At 37.6% G+C, this 18,880-nt stretch overlaps 1 protein-coding gene across 4 annotated transcripts in view; it reads left to right on the top strand.

Annotated features, from left to right (window-relative positions):
- Positions 1-202: 202 nt before the first annotated feature.
- The window catches only part of LOC102229287 (RNA-binding Raly-like protein), a 64,382-nt gene continuing 45,704 nt past the window's right edge, over positions 203-18,880 (top strand). For 3 of the 4 annotated variants that reach the window (XM_023336108.1, XM_023336110.1, XM_023336107.1), the window contains exon 1: positions 203-326. The gene's annotated coding sequence lies outside the window, so the exon portion shown is untranslated. Of the gene's footprint in view, positions 327-386; positions 841-18,880 lie in introns of those variants that run through there. The other variant, XM_023336109.1, reaches the window with a different exon arrangement.

The following is an 18,880-nucleotide window of genomic DNA, read 5'->3' as shown; positions in this document are numbered from 1 at the left end:
TTTGGGGGCTACATTGGGAATCGAAAATACAAGAAAACAAAACAATGTCTTTCCGGAGGGATCCTCCACAGCCACCAAATCACATTGTTCTTTAGAGGAAATAGCTTAATGAGTGACAACGGAGGGGAGAAAAAGCCCCCATCTCTCCAGACCCGGGCTGCCTGAGAAACTCCGAGCCAAGCCCGTGTCACGTGACTCAGCCACCGGCAGCGAGGAGCGAGAGCGCAGCCGGAGCGCCGCAGATCCTCGGTGCTCACACGCCTGCTAACACCAGCAGCCCTTCACCGCCCAGTTTCTTTTTAACTCAACCCTTTTACTCCCTCCCGGTGAGTACATTTTCCGCTGACCTTTTTATTAAGCACATTTTTACCTCATTTTTGTCCTCCTCCTCCTTCCTTGCCTCGGTGTTTCGCCAACACTGGGGTTAAGAGAGAGAGAGAGAGAGAGAGAGAGAAAAAAAACAATGTTTTCTGGCTCCCTGCATGCAGTCATTGAAATCTTGGATGCTGAGTGTTGCTGCTCCGGCAACATCCGATGAGAAATATAAGCCCTACGTGCTCGCACACGCTCTTGATATTTTTGCCCCTCTTCTCTATTCTCCCTCTTCTTCTTCTTCTTTTTTTTAAAAAAAATGCAGCTTCCTAAAACGTGTTGATGTAATTCCAACATTTTGCTTATTTTCTGCCTTTTGCCCCTCACTCACCTTTCTCATCATGGCTTATTTTGGTGCGATTTTATCTGATTTTGAATTGTTTCTCTGCTGTTGGAGGCTGTACCTGTGCCAGGTCGCAAAAATGACTCTTTTGATTTTCACGTTTAAGGATTTTGCTTTTCTAATAGGTGAGAATTTTAACTTTTGCCAGAGTTTGTTTTGGTGTTTCCATTGTGCTTCTGTTTGCTTTTTGACTGAGCTGGATTTGCACTCAACTGACGAGAGGTTTCAGATCTTCTCCTTGAAGAAGAACACAGCTGAAGGATTACATTATTTATCCTTCAATAGTTAGAAACATTTTGATCTTTGTTCCTTGTGTCTTTTTTAGAGGACTTGTTGAAAAATTAAAGGAAAATGTACTGGTATTTCTTTTTATGTAAAACTTCAAACTTCACAAAATGTACACCAATAAATAGATGTAAACATGTAGATAAACAACACAATGACATGCAGTTAAACATGCGATGGATTTCATTTAGTTTCCACATCATCTAAATTTATGGTAATTGCCTGTTCTTCTCTTCATCGGGTCCCAAAAACAGGACAAGCTGATATTAGTTGTTTAATTAGTCAGGGTTCCTGCTTAGATACCTAGCCTGCAGTCTGCTGCTTAGCAAACAATATTATCTTAATTGAGGTTATGAGTGGAGTTTTGCTTTATGCGTTTTTTTGGGTCAGGGACATTTCCAAACAATCAAATTTGTCTTTTCTGTTAGTGTGAGAAAACTTGTGGACTATTTTGTTGACCAAATCCCCCTTATAGGAAAGAGATGCAGAGAGAGCAGCTCGAATGCTTTTAATCAAGTCCTACACATTTAAGAACAAAGTTCTGTGTTTCTGAAACAGGAGAGTGATCATTATTAAACATATCTGTTTAATAATGATCTTATTCTTATGCTATAAACTTTAGTATGAGATGGTTACTTGTAAATTACTTGATATCAAGAAAAGGAAAACGCATGATCAAGACATTCTTAGTATAAATCCTTTTGCAAGGTTGTTCCATTCTCTATTAACCACAGAATAAGGTAATAGTGCCCCTCCCCTGCCTGTTACTGCACATTGCCTGCAGCTGTCTAAGGGAGGGCTATTATAATCTTTTCAGAAATACCTATAGAACAATTTCAGTGGTTTGGAAATACACCAAGCTGTGACACAGAGAATCAAGGTGAAGAAACTACATGTTATTGTTCATCAAGGTCTTAAAGTCTGTATTTAAAATTTAAACTGCTGTTATACAGCTCAGTTCATATGGATTAAATACACTTTAATGTGATGCCAAATAAAGTGCAGGAGGTACCTTTAAGTTTTCTCTGGATTTTTGGAGTGCCCCTCCCCCACTTGTTGTTACATGGTGCTGTCTGGCTAACTGAAAAAGGCAAATTTACTTTTCCCTCACTTAACTGAAAGGCAGATTTTGCTCTTTCAAATATTTCCACTCAAAAATACAAAAACACAAACAGCCATGGTAAAAGATTGTCCAGGTATGAGGAAGATTCAGAAGATGTATTGAAAACCAGAACACTTCACGTTTAAGGTGTCACCTCAATACAAAACATGTTGCTTTATCCTTAAGTGTAAAGGTACTGATGCAGATTCAAGGCGAAATATAAGCTCAAGAATGTCTGTTTACTAATTTGGCTGTCAATCAAATTGGATTTGATGTGAAAAATGTATTGTTACTGTCAGAGATTGCTACTTGATTAGTTAATTAATGAACCCAACACAAATTTCTTACCCACGTTCATCCCACTATGGCAATCGCTGACTGGCTCCTGTCTTTTAAGTAACACTGATGTACTTAAAGTGTCTGCACCCACCAGTTGATATGGCAACAGGGAGGGGGATCTTCAAGGCAAATTCTGCAGCAATTCATTATGCAAATTTTGCTGACGGATTTGATTAATAGCTTGACCTCCACTTTCTGCCTGAACTCAGCCATAAAACCTACAGGCGACAACCCCTCGTCCGACCCAAAATAAAACACACACACACAAAATGTTCTAGAATTTGTGGACAGAAAGTCCTTGAAGTGACCACTGGGATCGCTTCTTTAAAATCCTTGACAGAAGTTTTGTTCCTGAAAGCAGCTGGAGATGAGGACCTTTTCAATCACGCTCCAGAGATACCCGAGCAGGGGACATTCGACAGCTTCTCCCGCCTTCAGACTTTGCAGGTCAGAGGAAACAGGTGGGGGAAGCCGAGCATGAAATATGCTGCTACGCAAACAATACTTATCTCTCGCCGGGGATGAAGTGGGAGGCTGGCTCTGGAATGCACATGCACTGAATCCCTATATGAGCTCGGAACGGCGGGAGGAAGTGTATCCAGCCGCCGGTAGACCGAGTCAGTAATCTGTCACTGTCCAGTTCAGGCACGTCCTGCTGCACCCGCAGGTTGATCGCTGACCCTTAGCAGGTGCAAATACAGACGAAAATCATTTTTGAGCAGCCCCAGAGAGGTCAAGGAATGGATTAGAGGAGCAGCTTCCTCTTGTCTCTTTTATGTCCCTGCCTGGGAGAGATAAGCAAAGAGAAAACAGATGAAGGACTCAGACAAGAGAAAAGAGAGATGATGCTGGTGTAGGTGTTTCACACATGTATGAGATCTAATACACAATGAGGCAACACCCTCTGCTTCTTATTACATCCTCCGCTGCTGAATGCCTTTTTTCACCCATTTCAGGACATGGCCTGTGCGTTTTGCTACTGGGAGACAGCAGTTTAAGCCAGTGCGTGTGCCTATGCATGCATCTGATACTTGGGTTTTGTTCTGAGTGCCATTTGCCTTGCAGTGTCGGTATCTCAGCTCGGCGGCCAGTCGCTTTATATTCCCTCGCTCAAAGAGATGGAGGCTGATTTCAGCACCAGGGACAGCTGCCAGCACTTCATTACTCTGGCAGCTGGAGCTAGCTGATTCCTGCCTGAAAGTCTGGAGTGGTTATAGTTACTAACCCCGCGCCCTCGCCGCCTCCCGTCTCTCTCCGAGCTATTCCACCTCCCATTCACAAAATCTGGGATGAGGTCTCACCCCAGATAAGAAGCAGAATGACAATACTCTTCCAGAACGAGTTCAAACAGGGTTTACAAATGCTGGAGTTTATTTTCTTTTTAAGACTCACAATCCTAAATCTGACAGGAAGCGTGTAGAAGCAACGCCCACGTGCGACCAATTAGTGGAGCTTTTCCAAGTAAGCATTTAAGACTGAGCACCTTAATAAAAGTTTTAAGGTTGTGAAATACTGGGAAACATGGGAAAGCAGAGTGCTGATGAAATTAAATAATTAATTGTTTTAAAACTACTACAGTGGAGCAGAAGTGAAAAGGATTTAGATGTTTTCAGAAACAACACATTTCCTTTTAATTTTTTATATAATTTCAGATTGGCCTGAAGTTTCTAAAGAAAAGCTTAATGGAGAGCTGTTCTGGGGTCACTTTAATGCAAAAGTTTAACAGAAATCTTCATGTTTTCATTCATGTTTCTCAACCTGCCAGCTATCAGAAGTACAAATGCCAAAATCTATAATAAACATGCAGGAGACAGTGATCTGGTCACATGAGAACAAAATTAAACATTTCTGCCGTACGAAGTCAGAGTTACAATGAAACATGCCCACTTGTTTGAATGGACCAAAGTCTACATTTTAGTTGACAGTTGGAAATTTCTGATCACAAATACTCTCCATCCAAAATAACTGCTCTTGAGTTGTTGTACAAAAAGGATCAGGTGAGAATTTCACACCATAAATGTAGAAAGCTAATAGAGTCACTCCTCAAAAACACTTGCATCACAATGTAGTGCTGTAAAATATTGACTCATAGCATTGAGTTCAAATGTACACCACACTTTTTAGATCTCCATTTGTAAAATATGTTGATAACTTTGCATTGTTTTCATCTTATTTGGGATTCCTCAATATTTACTATTGATATAATATACATAAATATGTCTGTAGAGTAGTGAAAAAAAGTTTGATTATTTCAGTTGGTTGTTTTATGACATCAAAAACAAAGAAAGATGCATTTTTATCCAAGACCTCAAAATTTAGGTTGAAAAAAACCCAGACAAGTCCATTAAGTTATGAGAAAGTGCGAAAGTTGTAAGTTTCTCCCCTACCTTGCCGTCACAATCCAAAATGTCTCCTCTCCTTATAAAGCCTTAGTTGTACCTCATTACACCCACTATACTGCAAGTCTCCCACACTGAACATGTAATATAAAATATATTTGCCTAAGTTGCACAATTACAGCAAATGGTAAATATTGAGAGGATTATCAATTTTCTTCTTTCCTCTTTCTCATCACTCTGATGAACTTTTGTCATTTGAACGTCTACTGCCGTGAGTCTCTGTCCAACTGGCCAAATATTACATTAAAATGTTACATTAAAACGTGGCATGTCAGTTTATAACACTTGGAATGTACAATTATTACACTCCATCCTTTGCAATATGAATATTACTCACACTAATATTACAATTGAGACATATTCGCAATAGTGCAGCCCTGCTCTTAAACGTTTATTGCTCTTAGTCACTGGCTTGGTCACAGAGTTTATCTGGAACATGGATAAGTTGAGTTCGATGTCATTCACAGAGTCAGGCTCTGACTGAAGGTAAAAGAAAAAGAGGATAATAAGCCACCAGAACTTTCTCTTGGTTCACTGTCATCCGCTTAAATTTTTCACAGGAAGTCCTTGAGATTTTCTCCTCTACACCTTTCTTTGAAGAAGTTTTTGATTAGGGAAAGATCAGCGTGTCCTAAAGAACTCATCTTTTTAGCTATTAATGCCAAAAAGATAATCAGACTTTTTTAGTTCACACTCTACAAATAATTAACACCAGAATTTTCTGAGAACCACTGAAAGCAGTGACTGCGACTGAACACAAATATAGCAAACAGATTGTAACACATGATAGTTAATGAGCTGACACCAAATATCCTAAAATGTTATGATATTAGGATATGATTTTACACTTCCTCATGTACAGAATATAAAAAATAAGAGTGAAAACAGTTCTCCTAATTCTTGTGTATGAATTCGTTTTCTAAAAGCAGAGTTTAATAAAAGTTTAAAAAATCTCAGTTTTATTTTTCATTCAGTGATTATGCAGACAAGAGAAAATATAGATATTTACTTGTAGTATTTTAACCTCACACGGTGTTAAAATACTGCAAGTAAATGTTTTTAAATTGCTTACACTATTAACAGGGTTTCCCTCAGTGTATTCTAAGCCTGGCGGGCCACCAGGCTTTACTTGTGCCCCCTCCAGGCTAAGCGTTGCTTATTTATTTAAGTCTTTTTAAAATGTTTGCATTTTTTTAAGTCTTTGTAGTTGGTATTCAGGTACTAATCTTCCAATCTTTCAATAACACACAATTATCAAGTGACATTTAAAAATTTCCTGTCAACTTTAAACATTTTTAACTCAAAAACACAACAAGCTGCTGGATGAATGACTGCTCTAGCGCCCAACCGCCAGGCTTAGCAAGTTTTCTGGGGGAAACCTTGTATTAATATTGTCCTGAAGTTAATTGTATTGTTATGTTTCTATTACAGTGAACACACCAATTTAAATATGAAACAACTTGGGGTTTTTTCTGAGTTAGGCATTTGCTGCAGTACTGTTTAAAGCAGAAAACACTTTAAATAATTAATATGATTTGCAGATGATTTTTGAGTAAAATGCAAACACTTTGTGCCCAGTATATTATTTGATTGAGCCACATTGACTTGGTGGGTCATATCTGCTTTTTGGCCTCTGATCAGTAAAAGTGTCCTGCTGGTGGAGAAGTTAATCTTAGTAACAAAAAGACATCAGAAAAAAATTATTTGATCAGCAGGTTACAATACCACTGCACAAGACAGCTTTCATTCCTCATCCAAACTGCAAGTTTACATGCTTTTATCAAACTGTAAAGCTGCTTTTATGTTCTGTTAAGAAATAATTAATGGCCCACTCCTACTGTCAATGTAATTAGCCTAATAAATAAGAGTTGATCCAATTTTAGTACCTGTGTGGGTTTGGTCATAAGTGCCCCTTTGTAACCTCTTGGTGGGTAAGTGGTCCAAAAAAAAAAATCAATAATTAACAGAAAACAACATAAACTCAAAGCCCTCAGCAATAAGCACAGGTCAGAAGTTTTAAGTCATTGCAGTTTTTTTGTATGTCTCTTTGTGAAGCCAAACTTTAAAAACAAAACACTTCTTGTTATAATCTTAAAGTATTAAATGCAAGGAAGACAAATTGTTGTTCCCTGAAGAAAAGATTTTGCTGCTGTTGTCTAATGACATATTTCAGGCAACTGGGCCTCCTGTAGGAGGCGGAGAAGGTCACCTTCTGCTGCACTGGGGAATGAAAACAAACTGTAATGGCCATTTATGCTGGCATTACTTTCAAATAGGAAGGAGCTGAACTACTGCACTAAAGCATCAATTACTCTGAAGATACGACCACTTCAACTAAAAATGGCAAAATTATGTTTCTCATACAAGAAAATCCAACAAAATGGGATAACTTAAAGCAATTGTTTTTGTTAAAAACAATCTGCTGCTAAAATCATAAAAAAATGTTTACTTTATCTAAACCATGTTTACATACTAGACTTAAAATTGCAAACTTGAAAAGCAGTGTTTAAGTTATTGATGGCCATCTGTTAGTTAATATCATCTTTACCTCAGTAGGAGATATGGGTGATGCATTGCCGGTGTTTTTTGCAGAGAGAAATTTTTACAATGAGTCAGTGGCGACTTTTATATAAGCAAGGGAAAAGAGTTGTATCCTCCTTTTAGCCAGCTGACCAGCAGTGGACACCAAAAGGCAGGGGAGGAAAAACTCTGTTCACTGCGGCTCTTTCTTTGGCATCCCATGAAACTGTAAGGACAGTATGCCGGAAAATCATTTTAAAACCTCCATTTACCAGGTAGCTGGTCCACACCTAGAAAATACTAATTTAAATTTAGGACTTCCTACTGAATATGTAAACTAGAATTTTGTTTCAGGAATTTCCCCTGAAGATGTTTTGCTGGTGATTTGATAATTTACCGTTTGTTTTAGAGTTTTCTTTAAACAAATCTTTTAATGAGCTTTTTGTTGTAATTTTCATATCGATACCAAATTTATTTGTACTAATTTATTTGCCTATTTGGTTATTTGATGTTTGTTTATTTTTATTTTCATGCACCTTCTGTTTCTTATAGAAACAGATTTTTTATTATCTGCACTTCAATCTATTAAATCTTAAAAAAACACTTGTTCATTATAATAACTACAGAAGACCCTACTGCTGTGATTTGTTCTCACTCTTAAAATTGTCCCTTTGATACTAAAAGTATTGATGTGAAAGAATATTTTTACCTTGTTTTCCAATTCTTTCGTCAAGTGTGAATGGCTGCACCCAGAAGGCCATAGGTTCAAATCCCGCCCTGTTATGTTTCTGCACAAGTATGTTTCTCCCTGTGCATGTATGGGTTTTCTCCAGAACTTCCTCCCAGGGTCCAAAAACGTGGGTGTTAGGTTACCGTAATTGGTCTCTAAAATGTCATTAGTGACTGTGATGTACCGAACCTCAGTGGCAAGAAAAGATAAGCACCAGGCGCACCAGCTTCCAGTTAAACAGTGACCCTAAACATACAGCCACCACTACAGTTGAGTGGTTTACTGTTAAAACGGCCCAGTTAAAGTCCAGAATTTAACTTAAAAATGTATGTCCACAGACACTTTCCATCTAATTTGACTGAGCTTGAGGTCCTCTTAGTGCTTAAAACTCTAAAAAACGAATTATATAGCAAATGTTACCTCAAAATCCGCTTCTTTATCTTTTCATTCAGCATTTTGTCCTTTACTCTAGCTCACAAAACTCCAGCAAAAACAAACGCAACGAGCTCCACAAGTAGATCATTTATTGCTTGATAATTAAGTTTGAATGCCCTATTTGAGCTGTTTATGAAAGGAGAAAGCGAATGTATCATCTGGAGCAAAAACTGTCTGCCATTCCTTTAAGTTTTTGTTCGTTTTTGTTGGCTTCATCTCAGAAGGCATTAAAATCAGCATTATTTAGTCGCTGCTTTTAGTCTTCCTGCTGTCGCTGATCCTCAAAAATCCGTTTTTTCATAGAATAAACTGAAAACAGTAGCAGCCTGTAATATTTAACAGCAGACTGAGGCCCATTTTCTCATTTAAATTGCAAATTGTTCTTCGAATTAAATTATAATCAGCTCTTTGTCATGTTGTTTTTCTTACTCACACTGTGGAGGCTACATTTTTACACACAAACATTCTGCCCTCGCGCATATTTTATATTCATTTGATATGTTTTTCACAGATTGCCCAGAATTTTCTCTATAGATTTACCTGGTTTCACCTCTGACCATTTAGCTCCCGCTGCTTATCATTACCGAGACTTCTCAGCCTGGTTTAATACAGAAAACATGTTTTATTATCAGCTAATTAATCACAGCTCCAGTGACCCAGTTACTTTAACATGGCAAGGCAAAGGCTATATTTGGCAGGTACACAAAAAGGGAAATTAGGGAAATGAAGAAATGTGTCCATGCCAGGGGATCTGGGAAAGCACATGTTCATACACCCTAGAGCAAAGCGGGGAGTCTCTTTTATAGAAAGATGTGGAGATGTGGGAGCAATCATTTATTTTAAGTGAATTCCTAGGAGTAAGAGCAGCAATTTCTTCATTAGAAAAAGACATATAACTTTCAGAGGTCAACAGTGTAGTGCATTCAAGAGTTTTTTGGAGTCAAACTTCTGGGAACCCAATATTGCTTTAAAAAACAACGCAATGATCCTCCTATATCAAAGTCACCTCCTTGGAAAAAAAAGTGAGCTAATGCTGCGAAAAGATTGCAAACTGACCTTAGGTATGCAGTCAAAGCACTCCGATTTCAAAGATAACCGGCCTTTCTATTATTGTGCAATGCGAGATAAAACATCTTGCAGAGATATGACTTCATCCCGCTGCGCCCGTGCAGGTCACGCAGTGTTTTATCTCCCTGCCGTCGTCGTCGCTGGCCGGGGCTATAGGTCGCCCCAATCCGATTATGGTGCAGCTATAGTTTTAGGCGACTGATCGTCTGCCCTCAGTCTTCATGCTTCACAGAGGCTCCATATATATATTTTTCCCCCCGCAAGCAGGGAGGAGGGAAGGAGAGCATGGAGGAGGGAGGGGAGATAAAGCTGATGGAAATTGGAGTGTATTTTCCTTACAGAAGCTTTTTGTGTCCCTGCACAAGCGAGGCCTCTAAGTTCAGAAAAGTCCCTTCATTAAATGTATGAGAAATATGTAAATGATTACAGGACCGTGGAATGGTAATATAAAAGGACAGAGTGACAGTAATAATTTATAAGGCAGCACACTACCTACCGCATCATGTATGCCTGCATATTCAATCTTTGATATTCTGCTCTGAAGCCCAGTTGTAGGCTGCTTGAAAGATGACTGGCAATACAAATGTCTTCATTTTTTCCCCAGAGGTTGCTCATTCCCTCAGTCTTTATGTAGTTGCAGATTTTCCTAAGGTTGTGTAATTAATCATATTAGTATTTCATTTTGGAATTGCCTTCAAACTGTAGCAAAAACATTGCAGTTGATTTACTCCATTCTGCTTTACTTATGTAATGTAGAAAACAATTGCAGAAATGCAGTGCAGTTGCATCTGATATCCTTTTAACTGTCGGTCTGCAGAATGAATCAAATTAAAATTGTTATGGCAATATCGATGTGTACAATGCAGCTATCATAACGAAGAAAGGGTTAGGAAAGGGTCAGGAAGATTTAGCTGAATTATCATCACATTGTTCCTCAATAGTACTGCAATTATACGTCTCCTATCGGACTGCAAATAATTATTTTAGTATTCAATCATTCTATTGATTTCTATGACAATTAATCAGACTATAGAAGTTGACACATTTTGCAGATTTTTCCTTTTTTCGTTATAAAAGAGGCAACAGTGTGACTGGGTATTAGTGTCGCCAACCGTATTGGTCACTGCAGTTTCCTGTCTGTATATAATGTGACTTTTTGTTTTTGCTACTGGGCACCTTAAGCTGAAGAAAAAATTTTGAAAATGTAGAAAAAAATTCTGTAAAAACTAAATAGAAAAAATTTGATTCAGAAAGTATCTTCATTATGCAATGTTTCCAAACTCAGCGAGGAATTTAAAAGAAATGATCACGATTTTGAGGAGTCCAGGTTCCCCATCTCATTCCCCTCTTATTATTTTGGAGGTAATGGGATGGAACAGTCTTAGCAGTTGCATTTCCTTGTTTAGATCCAAAGCAAAATGATTCCTGATACCCAGTAAACAGCTGCTTCAACACTGCTGCTACACTCTGGCTTCTCGTAATGTCCATACAATTGGCTTTTCTGTGTGTTCTCCACGCTGATAAGCAGTTGTTACTGCTCATGTCCTGCAAGAGAGATTAGATTCCAGCGGGCTCCCCTGGGCTGGATTCAAAATTGCCCTGCACAGACCACTATTCATTAAGTCCTTAATTGCTAATTGGGGTCTTTGAATGATTCAGCACTAGCTGCTGCTGTTGGGGTATTAGCTGAGTAATTTATGGCAGTGAGAAGGCTGAAAAAAAGGAGCAAGGGTAACAGAGCGCTATTAGAAAAGGTGGCACCGGTTCCTGCATGGCGCTGTTATTACACATATATCAGAATCTGTACATTGCTCTTTTTATAGCCAATTCTCTCCATCTGTCTGAGTTCAATTCATCATGCTTTATAATTATATTTAATTAAGCGCCGCTTCAATTAGACTGTACACTCCACTTTCTAAATTAATCTTTTTTGATTAAGCACATTATGTGGTGATTGTGGCAGTTCTTCATTTTCAATAATAATATTTTGTTTTCTTTTTTGAATGACAGCTAGAAAATCAAAGCAGTCATCTCAGCTGAAATCATTATTTCTGCACCAAATTCTGCCAGTAATAAAAGCTGGAGGTGATTTTTTTAAAGCTCTATTTTCAGCTATAATTTTAAGTCCTCACACCTCCTGCTGGGTGTATTCTCCCGAAGGAGCAGAAAAATTGGAAAAAAAAGAAGAAAAAATCTCTACCTGGATTCAGCTGTGTTTTATAAATGTAGTTAAGCTTGTATATTCTCTCCTGCTTCAAAAGGAACAACTAAATGTGCTTATTATAAATAATACTTCTACATCTGCGAGGTATGAAGCGAAAGTTAAAAAAAACTCAAGAGCACTTTAGGTACACAAGCAGCGTATTCTACCAGGGATTGGAATTAACCAATAATCCCTTGATCGGTTCTGATCAGTAATCTTATAGGTCAAATACTGAATATCTAATTTATTTATTTCATTTGTTGAATGAATCAAAACTACGTGATTTCCAGTCTATCAACCAAAAACATGTATTTAAATCTGTTTGTTTTTTCATTTTAAAAAGTACAAATTATGTTAAAAGTTGGCTAAAAAGTCTCTCCATTAACAGTTGTTCAGGATCGCCTGTAAAAAGGCATCTCCATAGGTCAAAGTTCACATCTCTGTTGTTTGTGCTTTTTCCCTGAGTCAACCAGAAACTCAAAAAGTTCATAATTTGTGATGATTCTGCACAAAGAATGATTTTTATTCTTGTGAAATTTTTAACACCTTTGAAAGTGAGCACTTAAGACACTAGATTATGTTTTTTATATTTTTACCTGTAGGTCAGGTGATTTGTAGCGCTTATTCTCAAAGTTGGAGTTGGGATTTTACTGGTAAAGCCAGGTTGATGCTCAGCACATTGAACTGTTGCTGATATACTTTCACTACTGGCTATATCATAAAAAGTATTAATAAATGCATGAAAATGTAAGAATTTCAGGTTTTTGTTGTTCTCTTCTTTAGATGTATTAGTGTCTGTAAGCTACTGAAGTAATGTCTGTTTCCTTCAGTTTGTGATATTAACAGTGTAACCTTCTGCCATTGTTACGCTCTGGGCTGGGGACATGAAAGCTTAAAACTCAGTAATTGAAAGAGCAGAGTTTATGCACCAATCAAACTCTTAAGAGTCAGTCTGCCTCTCAGTTTTTCATTGGCCAGAATAAAGTCTGATGAAAGGAACATCAGAAGTGGGTATTGGCAAGGAAAAGACAGACACAAATTAATTTTGTTTAAATTGTTTCAGGAAATATACATTTTTTTCACTTTTACTTATATTTATATATATATGAGCACATAAGAAATATAAAACATTTTTATTACGCATGAGATAAATCACTTAAAATAAGGAGCATTTCTGTAAGACTCATGTTATCAGAACCTATTGATGAAGTAGTGCTGCTAACCCATGTTTCAGAGCTTCTTGTGAACGTAGTGTGTGCTGCACTTAACTAAATCTGAACATTAGAGTTAGAAAAGAAAGTAAACTATAACTGCTGTGAAAACTGATATCCAATTTTTAACCGCCATCATCCGAGTTTGAGTGAAAGCAGCATGATGGGAAGAAGAAGCTGAGTGCAGATAAAGATGGTGGGACTGGATCATTTTGCTGGCAATGTGAAGTGTAATGTAGAACTGAACTGCAAATCTGAAGGTCAGAAGGTCATGCAATGATGAAGTGGAGAGCCCAAATGCAGAGAGGAGGCAGGCAGGGGAGAATAAACCATGTTTATTGAAAGAGAAAAACTAAAAACATGCAGAAAACTAAAATCCAGGGAAAATCTGGAACAAGAAATCACAGGAGGCGCACGATATTGTGCCAATACACAAAGCTGCTGTTGAAAAGCCGTCGCGTGACACCTGCATGTTTTTGTGTTTCTCTTCCATAACAGGCTCAGGCGAAATAATCCTCAAATAAGAAATAAGTTAAACTTGTAACATTTAATTTGCTTATTCAGCTTTGCAGTAAGCAAAGTTTTAATTTACAGTTTGTAAAAAAGTTTAAGCGGAAAGTTTATTTGCCATCAGTAACATTTCATTTGTTTCTTTGGAGCTTTATTGCTGTTTTTTTTCTTTCAGATTTATATAATATAACCCCTTATAGTCCATACATACATAGTCTTGTACATCTGTAAATAAATATTTATATCTTGTAGAGCACTTCTGGATAGATGCAAACTACATCTCATTGCTTGTACTTGTGACAGTGCAATGACAATAAAGTTGAATTCTATTCTATTCTATATCTGTATATTGGTCTGTTGTTAATTTTTTATTTATTTATTTTTTCCTCTCCTGATGGATGGTGATAGGGTCGTGATGATTTGGAGCTTGGAGTCATGAACAAACCATGAAGTCGTCTGTTTTTCAACCTTTTCTAAAGACAAATGTGAGGCAACAAGTAGGAAAGCTAAAAGCCTCGACAGTGATCTCAGATGCAGCAATAAATCTACAACAGAAAAAAAAAATCAAGGTGTTGCAATAGTATAGTCAAAGTCCAGTCCTCAACTTGATTAACATGCTGTGGGGAGATCTTTAATAGAGCAGTGTCTCGATGAACTGAAGGAATGGGGTTGAAGGACACTGGGCGATAAAATATCCCAAAACAAATGATCTGTTTTTCCACCTAAACCAGCGACATCCGCCAGGGTGCAGAATGTAAAAGTTCACAATCGTAGATAGGAACAAGTGCTAACCTCCGCACTTCCCAAAACTAAAATAATAAAAAGAAACATACTTATAAAGCATAATATATGACCCAGCACAGATTGACAACAGAGCAGAGACTTTGTCTAGCTTATTTATTTATTTATTTTCTGTCTTTGAAAACTGCTGAATTTTGCACTGAGGGTATAAAAAGCTGAAATTTCTTTTCTTGACATCATTGACGTCTATTTGTTTGTTTTAACTTTTCGCCCCTGAATGCTTCTAAAATTTGCACCAAGCTATTGCTTTTGGTTTTTTGTCTTTATATAGTTTTCTCTTCATTGCTCATTCTTGAAAAAGCAGTACTTATAATGAACTATAAAAGGAGAGATTTTGGAAATTTATATTTGAATGCATGTTTTTCTGTTTTTACATCCATGGACCTTACCAGAGGAGCCGCTTTTGATTGGCTGATGCTAATTCTACGTGGTCACGTGCGTGGCCTTCTCACAAACACACCGTTAGCTTCCCTTTAGCTAAGTACAGCATAATGGCAGAACTGATACAACTGCTACACCTTGAAGCCTGTCTGCTACACAGTATTACGTTAGCTAAACAGATCAATATGCAATGTGTCTGTATCTGACATACACTAAACTGTTACTCGTGTTAGCCACGCTAGCACCAAGTACAGCTAGTCAATCAACCATGGCTGTGTTCAGGGAAGCGCTGATTAATAATCGAGACATAAATATCAAGCCTGGAAACTTGATATCGTAACGGACTGAATGTTATGTTTTTAACGTAATCTTTGCTCGTCTCTTGGGGAGCAAGCGGTTGCCAGGGTAACATGTGTGCTTAAACTACAGAGAGAGAGAGAGTAAAAAGGTAGGAGTGGTTTTTAGTTGATCACTTGTTCGGGTTATTTTACCTTTGTTTACCTCTGCTGTGGCGCATTACAGCCGCCGTAGTTTCTAAACGTTGGACTGATTACCTCGTTCGTTTGTGAGGTTACGTCATTCACAACAAACAACAAATAGGACAAATATATTTCATAAAATTTTAACAAACAAATGGCTTCTACCGCGATGATTATGTGAAATTAAATTAATTATATCCCAACTTCAGAAGATTTGCCTTTACCTTTACAGAGCTCTTTGGTTCCTCCTATCAGTCTGTAGCTTCTCATATTGACGTCATCAAACCAAATTTCAGATTTACCATAACTGACTGACACCTGCTGGCCTCAGGTTTGCAACCAGCTTGTGACTGAGAAACCAGTAACCTCCTCCCAGATGATGACATGAACTTGTTAGTTCCTCTGTCCATTTAGTAGCTGATATATTGTGAAAATCCGGTAGAAATGATGCACTAAAAGAGTCATGTTTACATAGAAACAACGCGCTGCGAGGCTTTGCTTGTGAGATTTGCGGTCACGTGGGTCGGTTGTGGGCGGAGCTTGGTAAGGTCCATGAAAGAATATGTTCATTTTTGTTTCATTCTCATGTGTTGCTTGACATTTTTGTCATTTTTTATTTATCCAGACTGGAATAATGTTAAATGACATCTTGAACTGTTGAAATTAAGTCTTTAAATTAAAGACATCCCTCTAATATCTTCGAGTCTCTCTTAAAAATACCAGAAAACAAAATAGTGATTTGCTTTATATTGTGATATCAATCTTTTTATTGTGATAGGATTTTTTTTTTCCATATTGCCCAGCTTTAGCCTATCAACAATATGAAAAATTTGGGAAATCACACAGAAGTGGCTCAAAGGGTGAACTAAATTTTTTCCATGACTGCACATTTACATAACTTGAAGCATAATCATGCTTAATTCAAGATGTATAGCTTGTAGACTGTAAATCAAAGGAGCCAGGCAATAGAAGAAAAATAAATGTTTTCAGGAGTCCTGTAAAGTTGAGACATATAGTCAAGGGGGTTCAGTTTAAGTTAAGAGGACAAGTGCAAAAAGACAAATATGAAACAATGACTTTCCCTCTAATGTGCACTAAAGGTCTGTTGCTGTTTTCTCCAGAAAAAAAAATGCTGCACTGCAACATTTCAGTGGCGGAGGGTGAATGTGGCCTGAATGCTTCCTTCTCAAGCGTTTGTCAGCATGTATGAGCCGCTTTCATCTTCCCGTTTTTTTCCTCAGACAGCAGCACAAGTCAGTCAGGATTGATCAGGGAGAGAGAAAACACTAAAATGATTACTTGCACCAGTTCTTTGCTTTTTTATCTCCCAAGGATTCCCTCTCTGAAGCCTCTGACAGTCGGTGTGAGAGAACCAAAGAGGATTCGTGAAATACCTAAACTTGGAACCTTTGCGGCGCTTGGAGGATGCTGTAGAAGTACCAGAGAGACAGAGAGAGAAAAAAAACATTACTGTCAAGAGCTCTCACTTGGTTGTAAGAAAGACTTTTATGAGGCAAAACAGAGCGCGTGCAGCAGACAACATGCCAGGGAAGAGCTAGGATGCACTCCCAGCTCCACTGATGCATAAAGATGTTTAGCATTCGTTTCTCGAGAATTAAGCGTGCCAAGACGAATCCGGCACCATCTCCACGTACGCTGCTGTCTTTCCTATCAGGCTGCTTTGAATTCTGGGTTTTCTGGCCTGGGACGTTTCTGCCAAGCCTTGGCTGGCAGTCATGAAAGGCTTTGAGGGTCTTAAAGACTCATGAATATTGTAAAAGAATAATCTTTGAAGTTTGCTAGAATTGACTTGAGCAACAGTTTGTTTTACTTTAATCATTTAGTCATTCATTTAATCATTTAGGCAGAGTAATTAATGATAATTAACAAGGTAATCTACATCATTTCTCTGAAAAGAGAGTTAAGATTTATAAACACCTCCTCATAATATTCTTTAGTTATTCTGACACATGCAGCCTGAGGTTATGTCTGCTGCTTAAAGACGTTTGACATTTTTCTCAGACTTTAGGGACTATGAACCATTTGTTGAGCTGATGTTCTGTGTCCACATGTGAGTAGCAACCAGCTTGAAGTTCGCAAAAAGTCCCAACAAACATCTTTTGTGTCCTTTATCTGGTAGTCCTCATAGATCTCACCTGCAACACTGGATTTGCTTGCTCAGCGTGTATAGGGCTAGAAGATGCAGAGGAAATGATATCTTACAGTAAAATAAATGCACTACTTGTCTACATTTCTAGTCCATTGCAAAAATATTAATTTTTGTTTTTGACTTTTTGTCACCTGGCAATATACCTCAATACACTTGATGGGGATTTTATGTAACAAACCAAAACAAAGTCACTGCTGAGTAATAACAATGACAATAACATTTACAAATAACCAATGTTTTGTTAATTTTGTCAGAAAAACAAAAAAGATGCAGTGCTTTCAAGTAATGCAAAGAAAGCAAGTTCATATTCTTTTAGAAACAATAATATTAATGTTTTAACTCCAGAAGAGTTCAGAAATCAATATTTGGTGGGATTACTATTCTCCTCATTTTTTCCAGAGCTTTAGACAACATAAAATAACTATATTTAATTAGGGTATCAAAGTAAAAGTGGTTGAACATTTTGAAAGCCATACATTGTGCTCCTTCTGCTTTACTGTACGTAAAATCCTCATTAAATACATTGAAGTTTCTAGTTGGTCCATGAAAGAAATGTGAGAAAATTCATGGGGTGTGAATACTTTTGCTCGTTAGCTCAGGACTCATCAATTTGCTCCGTCTTTACTTGTTTTCTTCTGCAAACCTCTGATCTGCAGTGGAATTGGGCTGTGGCTCAGTGAATCTCAGTTCTGGCATTACCATATTGTGGAAAAAGTTAAACCACCTCTAATCTCTTTTTACTTAACTTCACAGGAGCCGAGCTTCCTCGTTATCTCTTAAAGTGGTTTTGATCAGCTGATCTCTGGGTTTTCTGAATGGTGTTCTCTGGATTTTGCCTGATTTTTTTATTCTCCTTTTCAGTCAGATACCTGAACATTTTCAGCAGACACATTGTGAGGACTTTGCCATCACCTCTCAAAGAATCCTTATTACATTTAGTAATAAATTTTTCTATTCTCTACTTCAAATAGATGTTAAGGCTGAGAGCTGCATGTAGAAATGAGTGCAGGAAAGAGAGGGACATAAAGGGACTTCTTCCAAACGCACATCAGATGTACTGAAGCCTTTTGTGTTGAGGATTTTTTTCAGATTGCAAGGATGTGGTGACTCAAGTGTCACAGGAAACCAGTGAAAATGGTGGAAATGAGCGTCTTGGAAGGTATAATGCTCCAGTTCTTCTCTGTTTGAGGAAACCATGTTAATTATAGTTATTATTACAGAATTTTTTGTTATAATTTTTACTATAATTTATAATTTGTTCTTTTTTACCTTCAGAATTGCCTTTTATGTGACAACTTCACCTTTGTCCTTTCTCCTCTGACCTCTGATGCCAACAAGGTCTGCCCACTGGAAATGTGCAAAGAGATACACTGCAGAAAAACAAATTCTTACCAAAATTCGTACTTTTGTCCAGTTTCTACTGAAAATATCTTAGTACTCTTGAAGTAAGAAAACTTTTCAGCAAGATATATGAGCTTGTTTTAAGTCAATAATTCCTTAATATTGGTAAAGAAAAGTATTGGTTTCACTGG

Source organism: Xiphophorus maculatus, chromosome 6, assembly GCF_002775205.1.
Source record: "Xiphophorus maculatus strain JP 163 A chromosome 6, X_maculatus-5.0-male, whole genome shotgun sequence".
Lineage (NCBI taxonomy): Eukaryota > Metazoa > Chordata > Actinopteri > Cyprinodontiformes > Poeciliidae > Xiphophorus > Xiphophorus maculatus.
Note: the sequence above shows the minus strand (reverse complement) of the source record. Positions and strands in the feature narration are given on the sequence as shown.